General features: G+C 43.0%; 1 long non-coding RNA gene across 1 annotated transcript in view; it reads right to left on the bottom strand.

Moving 5' to 3' along the window:
- Positions 1 to 1,557: 1,557 nt before the first annotated feature.
- LOC141111084 (uncharacterized) overlaps positions 1,558 to 7,202 on the bottom strand; it is a 161,376-nt gene continuing 155,731 nt past the window's right edge. The window contains exon 4 of the long non-coding RNA XR_012236377.1: positions 1,558 to 2,643. This is a non-coding gene — a long non-coding RNA (uncharacterized lncRNA). The remainder of the gene's footprint in view (positions 2,644 to 7,202) is intronic.

Below are 7,202 nucleotides of genomic sequence, written 5' to 3'. Positions count from 1 at the left end.
ACTTTATCCCTAATAACATCTTCAATATTAGCATGACTGAACAAATTCTAATAGGAAAAACAGGACTTTGAGGTACCCACCGCTCAATTCTATAAATAAAATGACAAATTTTATTGAATAGTAAGACAAAAAAATAAAAATTTTAGTGGCGTGTGTATTCCATTTTCACAAAAAAAGAGATTACACCTAGTGTTGGAGCAGCACCATCATTGTTAAATCTCTGATGACAAGATATTCTAAAAACCTGTTGCAAGCATAGCCAATGCTTGGATCAACACCAATCTTTGTATAATTCCAGCAATTCCAGCCTCATGTAAATTTAAAATCTTTTTTTTTGGAACTGTATAAAGTATAAAACGACTTAGCGATTTTATCTTAAAGTGAGGCATGTTAGAACTTTTAAGAAGGTTTTCAATAAGTTTGTTTTGCCTGATGCTATATTTATGTTTTTTGGGTTTCCATTTCAATGAGAACATGTCATAAATCTTTGGGGGTTATTTTGTTTGACAAAGCTTGGTTGACAAAGCTGTCATCTCCCAGACTGATCTGGTTTCAAGGCCTTAAAGTGGATGTAAACCCTCTCCTATACCCAGTGAAGTGAACAGCCTCAGATGATACACAGGGATGAAACAAATCTCCCTACATACGTTTTACATGTATACCTGCTGTCTTCAGCTAGCGAGGGGGGCATGCAAGGAAAATAAAAAACAGCATTTTTGCTGGCACATGATTGGATGATAAATCAGCATAGCTTCCCCTCATTTCAGATCTACCCCTCAGATTTACAGCGACTGCACTTCCAAGTGCACTTTCAGTGGAATTTCAACTGCCGAAATTTGGAAAAAAAAAAACATAGTTTTTTTATACAATTTTGCAAATAAATTACCTTCCTAATAAATTTAGGCCAAAATGTATTCTGCTACCTTTTTTTGGTAAAAAAAAGAAAACCCAAATCAGTATATATCATTTAGTCTTTGTGAAAGTTATAGAGTCTACAAAGCATTGTCTATACTGTATATTTGAAAATTGATCAATCCTGATGTTCTGACGGTCCAACTAATTTCTTGAGGCCCTAAAATTCCAGGACAGTACAAATACCCCCCAAGTGATCCCTTTTTGAAAAGTAGACAGTCCTTCTATTTATTGAGAGACATGGCAAAAAAAATTGTCACAATTTTTTGAAAAATTAAGAAATTCAAGTGGTTGTAAAGTCTGAAGGTTTTTTTTATCTTAATGCATAAGATTGGCTAAGATACAGCAGCTGCACCGTTGGCTTTCGCTGCTGTCAATCAATGTCTATTAGCCAATCAAGAGAGAGAGAAAATGGGACCAAACCAGGGCTCCGTGTCTAAATGGACACAGGGAGCTGTAACTCAGCTCGGGTGCCCCCATAACAAGCTGCTTGCTGTGGGGGCACTCGACAGGAGGGAGGGGCCAGTAGAGCCGAAGAGGGACCCGAGAAGAGAGGATCTGGGCTGCCCTGTGCAAAACCACTGCACAGAGCAAGTAAGTATGACATGTTTGTTATTTTTAGAGAAATAAAATTGAGACTTTACAATCATTTTAAATACAATTTAATTTTTCCTTCACAAAGTTGTAATTTTAACAAGTTATTTCTTACACGCAGCATGGGCATACTTACAATTACACCCCAAACCACTTTCTGCTTTGCCTTCTGAGTATAGGAATGCCACTTATGTGAGACTTTTTCCAACCTAGATGCATAGAGGGGCCCACAATCCAAGGAGCACCTTCAGGCGTTCAAGGGCTGCTATGAGCTCCCAGGGAGTGTGCGCAGGCAGCGGATGAGGGGGGACATTTAGAAACATCCACCAGCATCTGCACTGATCCAGTATGGCTGTTTATGTACAGTACATGCGAGGGACAGAAGGTAGAACTATTCAAAACTTTTTTTTTTTCCATGTGGATTGCATAGATAGATTATAACCTCTGTCAGGTTTTTTTTTTTTGCCATCTGTGTTCCATTGGGAAGATTTACATTCACATTTTGTCCCATAGCCAAAATGGGAAGTGAGATGAAATCCCTGCAAATAAAGGAAATCATTGGGGCTCCCAGGTCACCATTGGAAGATTTCCTCTCTATTACTTTTCTGGGGACAATCCAACATTTGGGATTTTCTTTCACTTTCAATGATAATGGTAAACAAGACAAGTAACGAGGGTAAATTTCCCTAATGAGGGAACAGACAGCAATAAAAACCTAATATGTGTTCAAAGCCCTCTCCACTTTGTCCAAAACTAAAAAAAGTTTTGCTTTTAGTTACACTTTAAATGAAACATGGAGCTGGACTAAACAAATATATTTTTTATACTGAACATAATACATTCATTACAATAAAATGCACAGTACATTCCCTGTAGGGGGGGAGGTTATGCAAAGGTAACAAGTCATTTTTATCTGAGTTAACTGAAAGCTAAACACATCTGATATTGTAACAGGTTTTCTAATACTACTTAACATTCTTTGTTGCATGACTCGTGGCTAAGATGTGACATAAATGATGTCTGCTTGGATACAGCTGAAGACACACAGATGGACCATGTCGTAGCTGACTTTGATTCAGTCATTTGTCTCTTTCTGTTCACTATTCGCAACAACCTTCAGCAGGTAACCCAACCAGCCTAATGAGATAAGATAAAATGCAGAAAATTGAATTAGAAAACATTTTGCATTGCTTTTGCCAGCAGAAAAAACAGCCTGTCTTATTTCATTTGACTGACAGGCCACATTATGGTAAAAAGGTGGAATATTATAAGATTTTCCTATTAGCAAGAATTATATTAAATATTTATCACTGCATGTAGGCTATTTAGACCCTAGAGTCCACAAGATTATTATGCATAAATTAGCTATAAATAATAAAACAAATCTTTATGCCCTTTTCTTTATTTATATTTGGAACTTCATACAAATGTGTAATAAAGCCTTGGAATCTCTTTAATTAAGCCTTACATCACATCCAATACATGGTATAAAGCATATTCCGACTTGAATTCACAACCTTGCACTGCGTTACTTCTATTGCCATGGCTGTAATTAGACTATTAAATTAACCACTATATTTAAAGGGTATGGTTAATTACTCTCTTCTGTAGTTCAATTATATTCAGAAAAAAACATCATCTTCCTTCTACATGCATCCAAACCAGGATAAACAACACATCAAAAATGATTGCCCCATGAATGGAATAGCTTATTATGCTCTCTGCTGCAAACTTGCAATTTTAATATCAAAACTGTACTTTAAAAGTAATTATTTCCACTGAATTTTTAATGCCCCTCTGCCTGTGGCTTATAAAAGAAACTTTAAAAAAGGCACTGGTATGCAGCAACGTTGTTATGTGAGAATTATTTTATTTGTTTGATACATTTTTTCACCTTACAGAAAATACAAACCATTGAGCCTGTGTTCTTTATGCATCTTATAAACTAATGTTGCATTAGTCCTAGCTCACAACTGTATAGGGACTCAGACCTTGCCAGTTTGAAATTAGTGATGCAAATTTGGAATCCATGGAAAAGAAAACTAGTTTGAGATTATGTGTTTGCAATATGTTGACTTACAAGCTACCAAATCATACAAATGTATAAAAAGTTTTATCGAAAAATATGTAAAAATTATTGTTCAAATCCTCACAGCAGCTTGTATGACCATTGCATCACTCTGGAAAACAAATATAGTGCCAAATGTCTCAGAAGTTATCAAAAAGGTACAAATGTCTTCCCAATATGAACAGTTGCTGGCATACAGTACGGACTCAGTACAAAGATTTAACAATAATTGGTGCTGGTCTTGCTTATTCCCTATAAGAGATACAAAATCTGATATGAATTGATCTCCTGGAACCACCTCGCATTAGTATCATATGGTGTCTATATTATGTTATTTTTGTTTGTATACCCATTGTCATGGATATACTGCGCATGGCACTGCAACTGTCCGCTGATGCACGGGTCCATTGGGACGAGTTCCAGTCCATAGGTATTCAGCAGTGAATAGACGCGCGCCAATGTGCATGCGCGTGCGCAGATCATGAACGCGTGCACAGTAACACAGCTTTGGCACCCAGTGTTCCTTAAAAGGGGCCTCTTCAGAATGCATCTTTGCTGTCTGATCTGCAGCTCATCCTGTACCCGATCCTGAACCCGCATCTGCTCCAGTGTTACCCGGCTTCTCCTGACCTCGCTGCTGTCTCCAGACCTGACCCCTTGGTTTGCCTTTGACCTGCTCTGTGTTCCTGTTTGTTTGATCTCCTGTTGCCAATTCTGTCTGGACTTGACCATTCTCTGCCTGCTGCTTCTGTCTGATTGATCCGCTGCTGTGACCTGGCTTTTCTGACCCTGCTTCTGTCTGCTGTCCTGCACCAGTGCGCGCTTGCCTACAAGTCCTGCATCCATGTGCATGTGCCTACAAGTCCTGCATCCGTGTGCATCTGCCTACAAGTCCTGCATCCGTATGTATCTGCCTACAAGTCCTGCATCTGTGCGCATCTGCCTACAAGTCCTACATCTGTGCGCACCTGCCTACAGTCCTGCATCTGTGCGCACCTGCCTGCTACTTCCCAGCATTCCTGCATCTGCAGCAATCAAGCCTGTTCCTGTCTCTGCCAAGCTGACTTCATCTTCAGTCAAGCGGACCCTGCAGGCTCTCCTACTCTGCTGTGCTCCGAGGGTCACTGTTCCCACTCCAGTGATCCCGGAACCAGAGCCGTACGAGAGGTCTCCCTCTGCACGTCAGGCTCACCTCAAAGGTACGTGTCACCCATCTTTGTTTTTCTTTTTCTTTACCTATTAAGTTTTATAAAAGTACAACTCCCCTGTTGGGGAATATATTTACAGTATATAATTTGTCTGCCTCCTTCTCGTTTGTTTTAGTATGATAGAAGACACTTGTTAACATATACATCCAACTTGCATATTCTGTAAGATGATTTAACTGTTGAACAATTGTAACTTGCAATAACATTTAATAAAAACCCACTGTTTGTGCACCAGGAACAAGGGAGAGGCCAGCCTGTGTTCCCTCAGTGATCCATGAAGTGCCGCGTAAAGCGCAACATTGGTGGAGTGACATCATCAAAGTCTAGAATGCAGTGCGATGCATTTAGAAGCATGCACTGTGCCACTGTTGGGCATGCTCATTCCTTTGTCAGGCATAAGGAAGTCCATGAGAGCTCTTATGCCACGTACACATGACCGGACTTTCTGGGAAGCGGACTTCCAGCAGACTACCGCCGGACTTTCTGAACGGTCAGACTTGCCTACACATGACCGAATTTGCCGGAATCCAGTCTTCCCGCCGGACTTCCGCCGTACTTTCAGAATGAACGGACTTGCCCATACATGGACAAGTCCATTCATTTTGAACGTGACTCGGGTATGGTGGGACTAGAAAAGGAAGTCAATCTCGACGCTTTTTTTGGCGAGATTGACACCTTGTGAGCCCCATCGCGGGGCATCCCAGACCCTTAGGTCTGGTATGGATTTTAAGGGGAACCCCCTATGCCGAAAAGACGGCGTGGGGTCCCCCTAACATCCATACCAGACCCCGATCCGAGCACGCAGTCTGGCCGGTCAGGAAAGGGGGTGGGGACAAGCGAGCGCCCCCCCCCCCTGAACCGTACCAGGCCGCATGCCCTCAACATGGGGGGTGGGTGCTGTGGGGGAGGGGGCACCCTGCGGACCCCGCCACCCCAAAGCACCTTGTCCCCATGTTGATGAGAGCATCGTGTCAACATCGGAAGAAGAGAAGAGGGAAGAAACAAAGAAGCCAAGAAGCCAGAAGGCAGAAGGCAGAAGTCCGGGCCACCACTAGCAAAAGAGCGGCATGAAGATAGCGGAGGAGCCGGCAGAACTGGAACACCGGGAGCAGAGGTCAAACACCGGGAGAAGGGGCCAGAGAGAGCGGAGAAGAACCAACCGGACGCCGGGAGAAGAGGCCGGAGGGACCCCAGAAGTTGGAAGAAGACCCCTGGAGCTGTCTAATAAATTACTTTAAAAACCTGTGTAGTGTTTTTTTATTGACACTTTTTCCCCCAGGTAAATGGGTAGGGGTACCATGTACCCCATACTCATTCACATAGGGTGGGGGGCCGGGATCTGGGGGCCCACTTTTTAAGCAGGTTCCCGGATTCTGATAAGCCCACCGCCCGCAGACCCCGACAACCAATGGCCAGGGTTGTCGGGAAGAGGCCCTTGTCCTCATCAACATGGGGACAAGGTGTTTTGGGATGGTGGGGGCCGCAGGGCGCCCCCTCCCCCACAGCACCCACCCCCCATGTTGAGGGCATGCGGCCTGGTACGGTTCAGGAGGGGGGTGCTCACTCGTCCCCACCCCCTTTCCTGACCGTCCGGGCTGCGTGCTCAGATCAGGGTCTGGTATGGATTCTAGGGGGACCCCATGCCGTAAGGGCCTGGGATGCCCCGCGCTCGCCGCAGTAGGAAAATTTGTTTTCCTATTGCAGCGAGCGCGAGATGCAGTACCCTGCCCTTGCGTCGTATCTGGTCCGTTGGACCAGCATTCAGACGAACGGGCTTTCCATCAGGAGTTACGACGTAAAGATTTGAAGCAGGCTTCAAATCTAAAGTACGTTGGATTTCCGACCGAAACCGTCCGTCGGAAGTCCGATGCAGACCACACACGGTCAGATTGTCCACCGGATTTGGTCCCCCGGCGTCCGTCGGACTAGTCCGGTCGAAAAGTCCGACCGCGTGTACGCGGCATAAGTTTATACCAGCTGGCCGAAAATGGACTACAAGAGCCAGCTGGTATAATACATTAAAATCCATCATCAAAAAAAAAAAAAGAAATATATATATATATATATATATATATATATATATATGTCATCCTAATAAAGAACAGTAACAAGTAGGGATGAGCTGAACACCCCCCGGTTCGCACCAGAACTTGTGAAAACAAGCAAAAAGTTTGTGCGAGAACCGTTAAAATCTATGGGACACGAACATGAAAAATCAAAAATGCTCATTTTAAAGGCTTTTATGCGAGTTATTGTCATAAAAAGTGTTTGGGGACCTGGGTCCTGCCCCAGGGGACTTGCATAAATGCAAAAAAAGTTTTAAAAACAAGTTTTTTCAGGAGCAGTGATTTTAATAATGCTTAAAGTGAAACAATAAAAATGAAATATTCATTTAAAGATCGTGCCTGGGGGGTGTCCTT

This window comes from Aquarana catesbeiana, linkage group LG10 (assembly GCF_042186555.1).
Source record: "Aquarana catesbeiana isolate 2022-GZ linkage group LG10, ASM4218655v1, whole genome shotgun sequence".
In the NCBI taxonomy this organism is placed as follows: domain Eukaryota; kingdom Metazoa; phylum Chordata; class Amphibia; order Anura; family Ranidae; genus Aquarana; species Aquarana catesbeiana.
This window is presented reverse-complemented; position numbering and strand designations above follow the sequence as displayed.